Below are 17,042 nucleotides of genomic sequence, written 5' to 3' on the forward strand. Positions count from 1 at the left end.
CTTGGATCTTGGCCCTCCATATGTTACCCACTAATTTAGTATACTAGGGGAGTCCAAAACTAGCTCAATATATTGAAAATGTTGCACAAAAGACCCTAGAAATCAAGCTGGTTGCTAAAAATGGAGATTCTGCCCAGATAGGGTCGTCGCGTGCCGCCACGACACCACCCTTATGCTGTGGCGCGACGCCACCCCTTCCCAGATACAGAAACTTTCAAAAATTGGCAGAATTGGTCCCTGCAGCATGTTTAAGCCATTTTCGACGTGTTTAAACCCCGTTAACCCATTTTCAAGGCTCAATAATGAAGTTAAAGTTTAGGGGACATGAAATATGCTTGAAAACATCTCGAATGTCGGTTCGTTTTGTTGTACGGTTGCGTTGTTTGGTTAATTACGACGAAACTCGAACGGACGCGAAAAACGATCCAAATTACACGACGAATGGTATTTTAGCATTCCAATCACTAAAATAAAATATTGTAATGATTACAAAAATTTTTGGATGTCCGGATATGTTCAAAACGTAAGATATGCGCGTAAATGCAAACTTATGCACTTTTTGACGCTTTTAGTCCCTGTTGATCAAATAAGTTTATTTTCGCATACCGAACCCCTCAAAGCCTATTTCTAAGCTATGTAAAGGATATTTAGGGTATATTTAGCTTATGATCAAGTTCCGGAATGTCCGTTACTATACAAATCGACATACTTTTGCTGTTTGGCGCAAATAGTCCCTGTAAGCGAATAAACTTGATTTTGCCATACCAAACCCTTCAAAACTTATTTCTAAGTTATGTAAAGGTTATTTAAGGTACGTTAAGAATATTTTGATGTTCCGGAGTGTTTGTTGCGATAAACTGATTACGTTTACGCAATAGTTTGCGTATAACTTTCCAGAAAGCGATATAGAGTTTGAAATCGAACAAAAATCAAAACGTGCAAAATGTCACACAAATAAACAAATATTGGGATCAAATCACATTGTTTTATTGATAATTGAACTATTCAGAGTTTATACAATGATTATAAGCAAAGATGTCACAGTAACAAGAATAATGAAAGCATCATAAATTTAAGTTGTTCACGAGAGATTATTCTTGTCTTAGTTGCGAGGATAGTGTGATTCGTGTCTCCAAAGTTGAAATGATATAATGTACAAATTTAAAACATATTAAAATTGAGATAGCATAAAAGAGATTTAACGTAAAATTTAAATTGTCACGGAACGTAACTAAGACTATTCCAAAGTAAATCGAAGTCCTTTCGAGTTAGGAAAACGTGCTTTGGCCCAATAGACAAATACTCTCGTCGGGAAGCAATTAACGGTATTTGTCCTTCCAGTTACTACATGTCCCTAGTCGATTGGAAAATCGAAACTTTGGTGAGATTGAAAATCGAAGAGTGGGACTAGTTATCAAGATGTGGGTTTCACCCCTAGCTTGGTAACATCGTACCCTAGTGTGGTTGGTACTTATCAAATGATAAGGGTCCACTAGAATATGAAATGGAAATTTCCTTCAAGATATGGATACCACTCCTAACTTGAGGATAAATTTCGTGCAAAGTTTCCCACGTGGACAGATGTTAGCTGTCAGATCTTTGAAACCACTGCCATGTTAGCATTCACTTTTTCACCTTATAAAACCCTGTTTAATCGCCAAACAGAGCTTTTACTCGCCGTCTCGAATTCAAAATTCTCCAAAGCGGTTACCATCTTCTTCTTCATTACTTTTTCTTCAACCTCTCGCAAATTTCAACTCCGACCATGGCTCTAACAATAAAAAACCCTCATAACTACCTCCCCATTTTCGAGAAAACCGACAATAACACCACTTTCCACTCAAGAATATTTGAAATTTATTATGTTTGATCTGATTTGGTAATTGTACGGAATACAAAACATGTTAAGGTAATTTGATTGGATAGTATTGATTTGGATAAGGGTTCTAGAAACATCAGCAATGGCTGTGATTCGAAACCTATGATTGCGACTCGAGACCTCCTTGTCGACTACTCGAAACAAGGCAACACACAACAGGGGACTCGAGACCGGGTAGGTTGCGACTCGAGACCTCATGATCTGAACTCAAGGCCAGACCCGAGACCTCAAGGTTTCGACTAAAAGATGCACAAGTCGAGACCTCTTAGATTGCGACTCAAAATCCCATGGTTGCGACTCAAAATCCCTGTTTCGAGTCGAGACCACATGGTTTCGACTGGACTAATTTACCTAGTTATTGGACTGTTGTTTATTTGGGCCACACAGTTAAATGCTATGTTTTGGGCTACATGTTAACTGTTACTGTTTACTATTCATATGTTTGATAGGCCCAAATTCTCTACATGATGTTTTGACATGCATGATATGTGTTAGATACGTGTAGGATATATGTGAATTATTTGTACCTAAACCTGACCTATACTGGTAACCATAAAAGGACGTGTTGACCAGCATACCTAACCAAGTAAACTGTCTGCCGAGCAAACCGAGGTGAGTTCACAACTTTTACTAAAAGCATGTGTTCCCGGTGGTTGGGAAACAGAACAAACAATGCTATCTCCTTGTATGGGATACAAACAACGCTACCTCCTTGTGTGGGGTACAAACATACTTTTCTCCTCTTGTGTGGGACGCTCAGTTAATTACTATTTATATTAGATGCAGCAAGTATATTAAACAAAACTCTATCACGAAAGTCCATACTTACTATACCGATTAGTCGACGGGGCCGGGCGAACGGCTTATTAGTTGATAGCGCTATCTAGGTCTCACCAACCTCACACCGTGCCTGGAGAGGATCGGTCATGAACTAATAGACTCAGGCAAAACACGTCAATGATGATAGACATTGACAACGCGGGGCAAACAAAAAGAGGTCGCAAAGTATTCGGTATAATGCAGTTTAGTAGCTTACATATGGGGTAGCTCCCCATGGCATGATATAAATGAGTAACTTAACTACTTGAACAAGTTTTTGGAATTTAAAACTGGATAAACTCGTGAACTTGCCAACTTTATGTTGACACCCTACTGCATGCTTTGCAGGTACTCAGTGACTTTGGAGCTTGCGGCTTGGGGAGGTGTAGTGGTCGTCATTAACCCGTGTTGGGTTCCCTAATAATTATGAACTTTGAACTTGTGATTGAACTACTTTATTTATGCTTCCGCTGTTTACTTAAATTGATGTTTGAACTTAAAAACTTTTGGACTTAAACCTTAATGGTCACTAATCGTATTGTTTTGGTGATGTTATATTACTATCATTTTAAATTGTTCAAACATGATTGGTGGCTGGATCCTAGTCAGTCATGCGCCTCGCGGTGATACTCCGCATGTGGAATTTGAGGGTGTGACATGAGTAATGGGTCAAGATGAGTTTGGGTTAGGATAGGTATAGGTCAGGATAAGTATTTTTTAAAAAAAAGGGTCGGATGGGTAATGGGTCAAAATGGGGTTGGGTTTGGATGAGTTTAGGTTAATATAGGTTTGGGTAAAGCTGAGATGAAAAAATAATTAAAAAATTAAAAAACATAAAATAAAAAACAAATTTAAAAATTCTAAAAAAATCAAAAGAATTCTAAACAATTTTAAAAAATAAAAAAAAAATTAATCTAAAAAATTCAAAAAAATTCTAATAAGTCAAAAAAAATTCTAAAAAAATTAAAAAATCCTGAAATTTCTAAAAAATAAAAAAAACAAACAAAAATCTAAAGAAAATTCTAAAAAATCAAAAAACTTGTAAAAGTTTAAAAAAATTCAAAAAAAATCTAAAAAACTAAAAAACAACTAAAAAAATTTAAAAAATTGTAAAAAAATTGAAAAATTTCTAAAAAGTCAAAAAATTCTAAAAAATTAAAAAAATTCAAAAAAAAAATAAAACAAAAATCTAAAAGCAAAAAAATGAAAAATTGTAAAAAATTAAAAAAAATCAAAAAAATTCTTAACAATTAGAAAAAATCTAAAAATAAAAAAAATCTATAAATTTCAAAAAAAAAAATTATCGTTTTGATTTTTAAATTAATTTTTACTTTTTCTATTTTTTGCAACTTTTAGAGTTTTTAGAATTTTATTTTAATTTTTTGAATTTTTAGATTTTTTTATTTTTTAGAATTTTTTTAATCTTTTATTTTTTATAAACTTTTTTCTTTTTAGAATTTTTTATAAATTTATATTTTTTATAATTTTTATAAATTTTTGTTTCTTAATTTTTTTTTATTTTTACAATTTTTTTGACTTTTTTACAATGTTTTTGATTTTTTTTTAAATTTTTTAGTATTATTAGTATTTTTAATATTTCTGAGAATTCTTTTATATTTTAGAATTTTTTTGTTTTTTTAGATTTTTTTGAATTTTAAGATTTTTTAGATTTTTTATTTATTTTTGTTGACGTTTTTATGATTTTTTGGATTTTTTAAATTATTTGAATTTTTAAATTTTTTTTTATTTTTTTTTCAATTTTTTTTTGATTTTTTAGAATTTTTTTTTTGTTTTTAGTTTTTTTTATTATTTTTATATTTTTCATTATTTTTAAACGAAAAACGATGGGTGAGTACTACCGCGGCGATTGATGACGTCACAGTTGTGAAGAGATATCTACGAGTAGTAATTAGTTTAGTGGTTTTATCTCATAACCATTCTAACCCGCTTGGGTTTTATCTCATACCTATCCTTATCTACTCTTCTTTTTATCCACCACTTGAAAAACAATCCTAACCTAGTGACTAATTTTATTTGGCCCATCTTAACTCATCTTAAAATTTAAAATACCCATATTAACGCAAAATGGAATGGATGAGGCTGTTTTGCCAGGTCTACCTGTAACCAGTGTTTAAATCTTAGACGCATGGAGCTTTTAGAATGTATTGAAATCGTTTTTATTCCATTTCGTTTTAGAAAAAAAAACACATTTTTATATCCTTACACTATTAAAAAAGGGGGTGCATTTAGCCAACCCTTATTTTTAATGTAATTATTAACTAATGTTTAGGGAGGAAAAATAAAAAAAGGAGGGAAAGTAAAACTTAAACGGGAAAGTGAAATATTAAAATTATTAAAACCTTTTAACATATTAACATAAACAAACGAACACGAACAAATGTAAACAAATAAAGATAACGAACGTAGTTGGGTTTATAAATGTGAATCCAATATTTTTTTGGCGATTTTTTATCATTACCCGGTTTAGGTTTATAAAAACTCTTCTTTGTTTTGCATGGACCCAACTATGGTAATTGGGTTTCTTGTGGCTTGAAGAAGAAGAGACGAAGAGGAAGATTCATCTTTGACGTTTCCTTTCTTGTTTTTATTCTTTTGGTGTTTAGTGATGATTATGGTGGTTAAGAAGAAGAGAAGAAAATGGACAAATAGATGAAGTTAAAATCATTAATATTTTTAGTTCTAGTTGATGAAGATGAAGAGATGACACAGCTTTTTAGTTTATTTATTTAAGGCTATTATTTATCAATTACTTTGTTAAAATTGCCTTACTATTTTTCAAAGGATTACCAAAATAGGTATATACTATGCTTTTCATTTGGATAATGTTCTGTATTATTTCTTTGGATAAATATCTATATTACTATATAATCTATTTCTCATCTATTGTAGTAATTTTATAAAAAAAAAGACACAAGTTTAGTAATTTAATATAAAAAAATAAGAAACAAGTTTACTTAGTATTGCATATGTAGGAGACGCAACACACCACACTCTTGGATCTTCTTATATTTATTTGTGAGAGAAGGCATCGAAAGTGTTACATAAAGATATATGTTTATTCGTTACAAAGGTTTTAAACAACTTTCCTAAAAGACCAGCATCTCACTTAAAGAATGTATTTAATAAAAAGGGATAGTATCTCACTTAAAGAATGTATTTAATAAAAAAGGGATAGTATCAGATGTATTTTATAAAGAAAAATAGTATTGTACACATTGCACTCTCTTTATCTTAGACTAAGTTTATTATAACTTGGTTTTAACAATATGGTCACATGAGTGCTCCATAAGAATAAGTAGTGGCGGATCCACAGAATTATTTCAGAGGGTTTCTTTTGGTATATTTTTATTATTATTTTTTTTAAATGCTTTCAAAGTTTTCACTAACTATTTATATTTTTTTCCAAACCAAAGGGGTTCCTAGGAACCCGTAAACCCCTGGATCCGCCACTGAATATATGGATTAAAATAGGTGTTACGCTCATTTTTCTTTTAAACTATAGTTTTGTAACACTAGGTTTTATGAAACATCATCTCCAAGCTAATATATTATCTAGATAACTAGAGAGGGTGTTACAAATACGATTTATTGTTTTTATAAATATCTATATAACAGTATGAGTGTCAGTTTTATTGATTGATGAAGTTTTTGTCTCCTTTGTATTGTTCAATGTATTTTCTGCTTCATTGGTAAAATAAATAGGAGTTTTTTTCAAAATTGGTGTTGGTGGGAAAAGTATTTACCAAAATGGTGTTGTTTCAAAAGTATTTACCAAAATAATGTTTTAGTTGTTATATACAAAGAAAATTTCACTTTATAATTTCTCACTCCTACCTTTATTAGTTAACTTTAATTCATTAAATAATTATTAATTTAAGCATTCTTTTAAATAAGCAAACTGTAGAACTCAAATATTTTTCCCATCTGATCTCGAAATGTAAACTAATATGTAATTACAAGTGTTTTATTTATATAAAATCAATGAGAAACAATAAGCAAAAAATTTAAAATTCATATATAATAATAAACATATACATGTTTTTTAAAAAAATACAAAAACTAAATATTTCGGTTCCAAATAGCCGGGCCGGTTTGAAATTTATAGGTTCGTAATCGATTTAAAATTCGAATTCGGAATTTGATTAGTATAAACAACCCATTAATTATAGTTCTTTTTTTATTTTTTAAGCAACCCAATTCAGCTTTTATTTTTATTTTTATTATTATTATTCTCATTCAACTCATTACAGTCTTTTCATATTTTATTTTGTTTGATCAGTTTTTTAATCAAATACGAATCTGTAAATTATGAACCGGCTCAGGTATTCAAAATATACAACTTTTATATTTTTATAAAAAAAACATTTATAGATTTAACTATAACATATATATTATTCATTATCTAGTTATTTATTGTTTATCATTTTTTATATACACTAGATAAACAACGTTGATAATTAAATTAAATATTTATTTTTGAGTTCACAATAAATGTAATAGTAATTTTATTTGGAACGATGATGGTAAAATTTATTTTTGAGTTTACAATAATCGTAACAGTAATTTATTTGGAACGATGATGGCAAAAATATTTGTGGTTAACAATGTTCTTTTATTAAAAAAATATTAATTCCAATAATTATTTAATGGTAAACTAAATCTTCACCAACAAGATTAGGAGTGAGAAACTCTATAGTGATATTATAACTTTTTTTTTAAAGGTAAATATTATTCACACCACATCCACGGAAAAAACGGAGCGGGCCGAAAAAAGACCAACCAATTACATCAAATTGAAAGAGAACCAATTAGCCCAACTAATGGCTTTATTTTTAGATCTATTTCTATACCAAAGGAAACCGAAACTTCTAATATCTAAAAAAATGTCGTGAGCCGTCTTCAGATAGTTGTCGAATCTTTTGTTGTTTCGAGCCTTCCATATGCACCAAGCTCCCACTATAATAATCCCATGAAACGCTTCTTTAGCCATCTCCCCTAGACCCGAGACATCACTAAGGCCAAGGAGATCCCTCACCGTAAACACAAAGATCGGGCTGACCCAACACCATCGGGACACCATATTCCACACATGGTTCGCCACACTACAACCACACAACAAATGATCAGCAGATTCGCTGATCTCCTCACATAACATACATAAAGAATCCCCACTATAACAATTTCTACGACTCAAAGCATCAACCGTAGCAATGCGCCCCATCTCCGCTCTCCAAATAAAAATATTACACTTCTTAGGGACCCACTTCGACCACTTGAAGACAAAGTTATCGCTGTAGTCTCTTCCACTTCGAAGGAAATTTTTAACCGCTTTCACCGAAAACCCGGACTTGTCACCTCCAATCCACTCACATCGATCCGACGAATCCGATAGGCCAAAAGAATGAGTCAGAGCCAACAAATCATCAAACTCAGCTGACTCCCCCATTGAACTCGGCCCTCGACTCCAATCCCATTTGTTAGCAAAAGACCCGGACGCAAGATCAAATCTATCAGTAACCAGACACCTTTTGTTCCTCTCAAGCCTGAATAAATTCGGAAACATCTCTAACAGAGGCCGGTTACATGCCCATGGGTCAATCCAAAACTGAATCCCGCACCCATTACCAACAACACCCTTAATATTCTGATAGAAGGAGACATTCCCCACCTTGATCGACTCAGCCAGCTTGACAATACTTTTCCAAACCCCATTCAGCTAGTTGTTCACCGGAATAAAATTCCAGCTCCTGTTATAACCATGAATAGACATAATAACATCTTTCCACAGACTAGAATCCTCTGATCTGAACCTCCAAATCCATTTGCACAGAAGAGAGATATTAACCTCTTTTAAAGATGCTAACCCAACGCCGCCCATGTTTATCGGAGCCGTGACCCTACCCCACGCGACCCAATGCATTTTTTTAAGGTTCGAGTTACCTCCCCACAAGAAGCGTCTAAAGATACCTTCAATACCTTGGATAACCGCAGCCGGAGCCTTGAATAGAGATAGGTGGTAATTCGAAATACTTTCGAGCACGGATTTTATGAGAGTGACCTGACCACCAATAGACATCGAAGCTGCTTTCCATAACGAAAGACGAGATTCAATCACCTCCATAACCGACTTCCAATTAGACACTCTAGTCATTTTAGCTCCCACCAAAACCCCGAGATGAACGAAAGGGATCGAGCCTTTTTTACAATTTAACACTTTCGCCATCGTATCCACTTGACTTGAGCACACACCGATCCCCATAAGACAAGACTTACCCATATTTATTTGAAGACCCGAGACAGTATTAAAGCACCGCAACAGAAGTGCCATATTTCTTATGTTAGAACTCGACCATTCCCCTAAAAGCACACAATCGTCGGCGTATAAAAGATGGGTGAGGGTGGGGCCATTATTCGGAAGCATAATACCCCTAAAGGCACCCACTCTACTCGCTCTTCTCACCATACTAGAAAAACCTTCCATTACAATAAGGAACAGAAAAGGAGAGATAGGATCTCCTTGGCGCATACCTTTGAAGCAAGGGAACTCGAACGTAGGGGAGCCATTGACAAGAACAGAAGACCTGGCCGAAGATAAGATTCCGAACACCCATTCGCACCATTTATTAGGAAAGCCCATTTGATCCATCATCAATATAACAAATTTCCAATTAACATTGTCGTAGGCTTTTGCGAAATCAATTTAAAAAAAAAACACGTCTGATGATTCCGCTTCTTTAACCACCCAATAACTTCATTAAGAATTAAAGGCCCGTTCAGAATCAATCTATCTTTCAGGAATGCCGTTTGGTTATCCGAAATCACCCCACCTATAACCAACTTCAGACGATTGGCAAGAGCTTTAGAAACCACCTTATTAAGAATTCCTATAAGATTTATAGGACGATAACTCCCCAAGTCGATCGGATCCTTCTCCTTTGGAATCAAAGCTATGAAAGATGAAGTTGTACCTCTCGACAAAGTAGCGGTATCATAGAATTTATCAAAAATAACTATGAAGTCCTCTTCGAAAAATCTCCAAAATCTTTTAATAAACTTCATATTAAAGCCATCCGGTCCCGGAGCACGGTCACTACCACAATCGAAAACCGCACGCTTTATTTCCACCTTAGAGAAACGCTCTAACAAAGCAGCCGCCTCCTCCTCCGAGATTCTTTTAGCCTTGTCAAATTCTAAATAAGGCCTAGAAGGAGCATCCTCCTTAAACTTCTCACCAAGGAATTCAAACACCAACTTTTTAATTTTCTTAGGTTTAGAAATCCACTAATTGTTAATATTAAACCCATGAATCGCATTGGATGATTTCCTACCATTAACAACTCCACGGAAATAAGCGGTGTTATCATCACCTTCCATAGCCCATTTCGTCCTGGCTCTCTGCTTCAAATCTTTCAACTTAAAATCTTCCAATTCAAGAATAGTCTGTTTGCATTCAAACCGGATCCAATCCTCCTCCTCCAACAACTCTCTATTTTCCAAAGCCAAATCTAACTCTTCCAGCTTCGCCCTAGCCTCTTCTTCTAACTCACCTTCTTTTGAACGAAGATCATCACGCCAGGCTCTTACTCTTTGTCTTAAAAACCTGAATTTTTTATTAAATTAAGATCCGGCGGGCCACTAGGAATAAATGTGACAACCCTCACTAAACCAGGTATCCGTACGATTTAATTAATAAATAATTGCTGCTTAATTACTGTGCTTACTTGAAATTACTGATGAACTGCTACTTGATTTCTGATACTTGTATATTCCTGCATCATACTTTACATCCCGTCACTACATTATGTTACATGCTGAACCTTAGTGACAAACATGATGCACAAAAGCACAGTAGCACTATGAACGGATAACCTATTGAACATGCTGATAAGTCAGCATCAGGCAGATACTGCCTCTAAGGCCTGTATGAGCTAGAATTATTTTACTACACCCGTAGTGAGTGTAGGGATACAAGGGTTGTAGAACTGCGTCTCTAGGAATAAGTTACGATGACTGGATGTGCCTAAAACATACACTAAGCACAAAACACAGCACTTTAATTAACATTTCAGCTTCTGGCTAGCTAATAAAGTGCCAAAACATGAGAAAGATATTACTAGACACTTTCCAAAGTGTCAGGAATAAGTCGTGTCACTAAAAATGATATTTACGACACTTAAAAGCTTTGTTAAGCGCTTTAACGGATTACTATCCAACCGAACAACCGGACTATACCCGGAACATAAAAATATTGACATTAACAATATTGGTCTTTTTCTGAGCCAGTTAGGGTCCCTGAACACCCTACCACTCGCCATAAAGCACAACACACCATTAACCAAGTTAATCCCTAAATCTAACGTAGTTAACCTAACTAAACATTAACTAATCTAGTTGGAATCGAACTAGTACCCCCCCCCCATGCTAACCGGCCCCAACTATAAAGGGACATACTTTGCTCCTTTTGATTATTTTAATCAAGATTGTTTGATATCTAACCTACATATGATCCAATGGATCAAGAACTTGTATTTGTCTATAAATAACTTAAGATGGCACAAGAGATTATTCACAACACAACACCCAAAATTTACTCCCTCTCTTGCTCCCTATATTCTCGGCCGAACCCCCCTCTCCCCCATCCATCATTGTTCGATTTTGATCTTCAAGTTCCAAGCACATACAAGTGTTACGGGTCACATACGAGGAGCCTTGGAGCAAACGGAAGACGAAGGACCTCTCTATCTAGCTTTTATCCACCTCTTTTGCGCATAGATTCTTCCCTAGCCTCGAGCTAGAGGTATAATGCTTAAAACACTCTCTTGAACTATTCTAAAGTGGTTAATATGTTATGTAACGGTTAAAATTCGGAAACTTGCAATTTGAAGCACAAAAGTCTACTAAAAACATGAATAATGTTGGTTAAAAGATCACTAGTTGTGTAAATGTTGTAGTATTGATTTTGTGTGGTTATCTAGACCCGATCTATGTTGTGGTAGCTCGGATCATCATTTAACCCGGTTTGGTTAAGGTCATGGATCTTGACATAAGCTTGTTTTGAATGGTACAAGGGTTAAAAGGTGAAACTCTACCACACGCGAATCATGAACTTGTGTAAAAATGTTTTACTTGTAAAATAGTATTTAAAACTAGCAGATCTATGTATCTGCAAGTGGTATTTTCAAAGGACCAAGCGTCAAAGAAAATCATGTTTTCTAAAAATAGATCTTACATTAACAAGCATGATTTTTATAAACCACAAGTGTGTAAACACTTGTTAAATGAAAAGTTTCGACAAAATAACAATCTTTGTAAAAGATGACGAGAAGTTGTAAAGATGGAGTTACTCTAAAAACGAGGTTTTTACAAGATCAAATTACTTTATAAAAAGATCCACAAAATATAATGGGATCTACACTATAGTTTCGGAAAAACTACAAGTTCATGTGATTTATGCGATTTACATACTTGTCGACTAGTTGATGTGTCGGAAATTGTTTGGTTGAATAAAGAAGTTGTTGAAATTGATTTTGTAAAAGAAAATGATACGCTTGAAAGCGTGGCCACCTCCAGTTACAGAGGAAACTCTGGCGGAATTTTTCTAAAAACCTAACACTTAAAATTATTTACACTACAAGTGTTAGAATTATTTTTGACATGTTTTCGAAATATAAATTTCGCCATGACTTTATTTACAAAATATCGGAGGTGGGATTTTCACAAAACTAAACGTGAAAAATATATGTTTAGTAAATATATTTTCACCACATTGTTTATGATTATTTAGTGAAAAATACATAAATATTATTTTTAGAGTAAAAATAATATTTACGAACGTTAACAGATCCAAAATAATACGAACGCCTCTACGATAACTATATGAGTTACACCGGTAATTACTATTACCACTCGATCGTTAAAACGTAACATACGCGTTTTACGGAAATAATCAGGAACGCGTATTTTATCAACGTATTATTTTTGGGGAAAATTATGTGAAAAGAAAATATAATATTTGAGAAAAATATTTATATTTTGGAATTAGAAATAAATATATATTAAGTGAGACTTAATGATATAATTCGAACGCACATGTATTAAATCCCCCATCCTTGGGAAGGAGATTAACTACCAAGTATATACGAAAAGTAAACACGGAATAGTTGTCTAACTATTTCCCAAAAACTTAAACTATAAAGCTAAGGCACGGCCGTCCGTCTAATAGAATTAGCACATGTAGGTCGTTGCACAGCTGCCTGATTTGGAGTACTTGGTAGAGACGCACCGACTGTGAGTTCATGTCCCCCTTTTCTCTTAACTGTTTTCAGTTTTCTAAACTGCGGGGGTGAAATACATGTTACTATGATTATGAGTACTTTTTACATGGTATGGTTAGCGTAAGGAGGGTTACTACTTAGATCATGTGAGTGGGTAGGCGGGAACTGGAGGCCATTAATCCTCATTGTAGGACCGAGGGACGTAAGCGGTAGATCTATCTGGGTGTAGCGAGCCCAACCCCAGGTCCAGCATAACGGACCTCGGGGTGACTTTGTGCCCCGACGCAAAATCGCAAGGTTTGAGTCTTCCTACTTGCACTTCACACGTATCAATGGCCTTGCAAACCATTGGTGATCTCTTTTTCCTTATTTGCTACATACCAGGATTTTGATAACTACAAAGGTTTATTTACTCACTTTCGCACGAACTCGCTCAACATTATTGTTGATTTTTCAACTTACATGTATTTCAGGGAATTAAAGGTCTGGCACGGTATGGCACGTTTTCCCGCTGCACTAGTTTCCAAGGTCATCCGGGGTTTAGGGAATGTGACTCTTTCCTGGACAAGTCACAGTCTTTAAACCATATTTATGTTTTGTTTGTTTGTTGAACAATGTTATGGTTGTTAGGGTATTTTCCCGTTAAGACAATGGTACTGTATTTGGTTTTTAAAATTTAATGGATGATCTTGCATGTTTTTAATTCATATAGCTTTGTTATGATTAAGCTATGGTATTAAGAAGTCACAACAAATTAACCACGCTTCCGCAAAGCCAGGGTGTGACAGCTTGGTATCAGAGCCAGGTTCATAGCGAACTAGGATTCTTTCTCGAGTCTAGACTATGATCACTAGGGCTCTCACGAAAACATTTTTACTGCATACCACTTAAGTCCAGATCCAAAACCTTTTTTATAAACAAATGTTGAGCACATTTCATTTATTACTTTTAGGCTCAGTCTTGGAGGCTGAGGCTCGGTCTTGGAGGCCGAGGCTCGATCTTAGAGATCGAGGTAGATGTTTATTGTTTTAGGCTCAGTCTTGGAGGCTGAGGCTCGGTCTTGGAGGCCGAGGCTCGATCTTAGAGATCGAGGTAGATGTTTATTGTTTTAGGCTCAGTCTTGGAGGCTGAGGCTCGGTCTTGGAGGCCGAGGCTCGATCTTAGAGATCGAGGTAGATGGCTAGTGAGACTAGGAAGAGTAGGCTCAGTCATGAAGGCTGAGGCTCGGTCATGGAGGCCGAGGCTCGATCTAGGAGGTCGAGGTGGATGATAGAGCAGTCTTAGAGACTGGGAGGAATTTGGCTAGTGGGACTAGGAATGTCAGTCTTAGAGACTGGGAAGAATTTGGCTAGTGGGACTAGGAGTGTCAGTCTAGGAGACTGGGAGGCTAGTGGGACTAGGAGAATTATGTGATTTCTTACTTGGTCACGGACGATATGTCTTCATCCGGACTGGAGAGTCAGACGCCACGGACCCTGTACCCATAGTATCGGACGACATAGTGTCATCAGAGCATGAGGTGCATACTTCAGATACTACCAGCACGGACGACGATGATTTCCAGTCATTTGCGCTGCCCGATGTTGTTACGGAGCCTGCTGATGGCCCTATCGCTGGGGATTTGCCGCTCGCGGTGATCCCTGCCCCTATACCGCTTGCCGCATACCCTGTTGTTGACATGCCCCTTGACGTAGTCGCTGACGACGACGTCGACTGGCTTGATGAGGACCCACCAGAGGATGATTTTGAGGGCGAGGCCCACATTGCTGCCAGTGATCTCTTACTTCTTGCTGATGCTCCTGCGGAGGAGGCACCCATCCATTCACCTGTCCCAGACTCCTTTGAGTCTGTGGCATCCGCACCTTCCCACCCTTTGAGCGCACAGCACTTTTCGCATGGTTCAGACCCCGACCAGGCATCCTCTGTTGCTCCTATTCCCAGCTTTGCGTTTGACCATGATGACATAGAGGATTCGGATCCTATCTTTCCTCCGGGATTCGACCCGGATCATGATATAGAGTTCATACCGATGGATCAGCCCATGGAGGATCCAGCTGATCCAGTCGATCCTATTGACCCCGAGTTCGATTTCGAGATGGCTTTTGATGACCCTGAGCCTGCCTTGGCTCCTGAGCAGGCAGCCGCTCTAGACCCTATGCCTGAGCATGACCCGTACATGTTGGCATCCCTGTTGAGCCTGTTCTAGCTGACCCGCCTGTCGATGATCATCTGGAGGGTGATCATGTTATTGCTGCCGATCATGTCGATCCACCTCTTATTGCTGATATACCTGTTGACCATCCTGTTGATCACATTGCACCCGTTGATCCTTTTGTTGCTCCCCCACCTGATCCCGTTCCACTAGAGCCCGAGCATGCACTGTTCGCGGCACACATGGATCCACCGGACGAGCACGCACAGCACGGGTGGATTCCTGCTGATGAGGATGTTCCACCTATTCCCCCACACCACCCTGATACAAGACATGTTGATTTCTCTTGTCAGGTTCCTCAGTTTGTACCTCCAGCGAGACCTGGAGAGGGTTCGTCGGCCCATCCCTTTGGGCATATGCCGACATCTGTTCCTGTTATGCCACAGTTTCCACCTGTTGTACCCCCTGTCTCTCCTTTCCATATGGCACCTTTTGATCCCACCAGTACGCCATTCCTTTGGCCGTCACCGCTCGTCATGCCACCTACTGATCCTTACCATCCGTTCCATGTGGGACACACTATTGAGGACGTGTTGATGTCTTTCGTTTTTCAGCACGAGTCACACACGCAGCGCATCCAGGAGCTTGAGAGAGCTCAGCTGCCACCATGCCAGTGCCATGGTCAGACACACTCTCCTTTGCAGCCTTCTCGACCTGTACCCCCAGATTACGCTGCACGCCTCTTTGCTTTAGAGCAGCAGGTCGCTTCTTTCATCAGTACTCAGAGAGCCATGGAGGAGGACTGGCTCCAGTTACGTCGTTTGTTTTACACTCACTTTCCCCCTCCTCCACCGCCATCTGTATAGAGCTCATCAGTACTGTTTGGGTAGACGTTGGTGAGAGGACCGCGATTGCTTTTGACTGCACAGCATTTTTGGAGACTACATGATGATTCTGACTTTTGGCATGCATTTGAGGTGTTTGATGTATTTGACACTGACCTGATATAGTTTTTGGGAAGGGGTGATGTAGCCCCTAGTTGATTGATGATTGTATGACACAGTGATGTACTGATACACTTACTATGTGGTCTCGATATATGGCAATCGCAGTATTCTCATCATATTTGATTCGCTTGATTTCTTACTTATATTTTTATGACATGGGATGTTGTGTGTATAATATTTGTGACATGGGATGTTGTGTGATTGGTATTTGTGATATATTGATAACATGAGATGTTATGTACTATTACTGTTACTATATACATACGCTTTACTATGGCCTGACCGACGTAAACACATCTTTAGAAGATGCCGCCAAGACGTCAACAACAGCAAATGCCTACGACACAGGCCGAACTACAGCAAGTCATTGCTGCTGCCATTGCTCAATATGCTGCCTCTCAAGGAGGAATGAGTGGAAGCAACTCTGGCAACACTGGCAACAACAACAATCCACCTCATGGGTGCACCTACAAGCAGTTCTTGGACTGCAAGCCCGTAAACTTTGATGGCACAGGAGGTGCTGTCCCCTTTGTCCGCTGGGCTGAGAAAACAGAATCTGTTCTTCGCATGAGCAAATGCGCACTGGATCAGCAAGTCACCTATATCTCTGGGCTATTTTTGGATGGAGCCCTATCCTGGTGGAATCTGCAAGTACAGACACTTGGCGAAGCTGCTGCCTACGCGCTGACCTGGACCGAATTGAAGGAACTCATGCGCAAAAAGTACTGTTCCCGCGCTGAAATCCAGAGGTTGGAGACCGAGTTCTGGCATTTGAAAATGGAAGGCCCATAGATAGCAGAGTATGTTCAGAGATTCCACGACTTATCGCATGTGGTACCCTACATGGTCACTCCCGATTTCAAGAGAATTGAACGTTTCATTTGGGGATT

The sequence above is a fragment of the Helianthus annuus genome, chromosome 4, assembly GCF_002127325.2.
Source record: "Helianthus annuus cultivar XRQ/B chromosome 4, HanXRQr2.0-SUNRISE, whole genome shotgun sequence".
In the NCBI taxonomy this organism is placed as follows: Eukaryota; Viridiplantae; Streptophyta; class Magnoliopsida; order Asterales; family Asteraceae; genus Helianthus; species Helianthus annuus.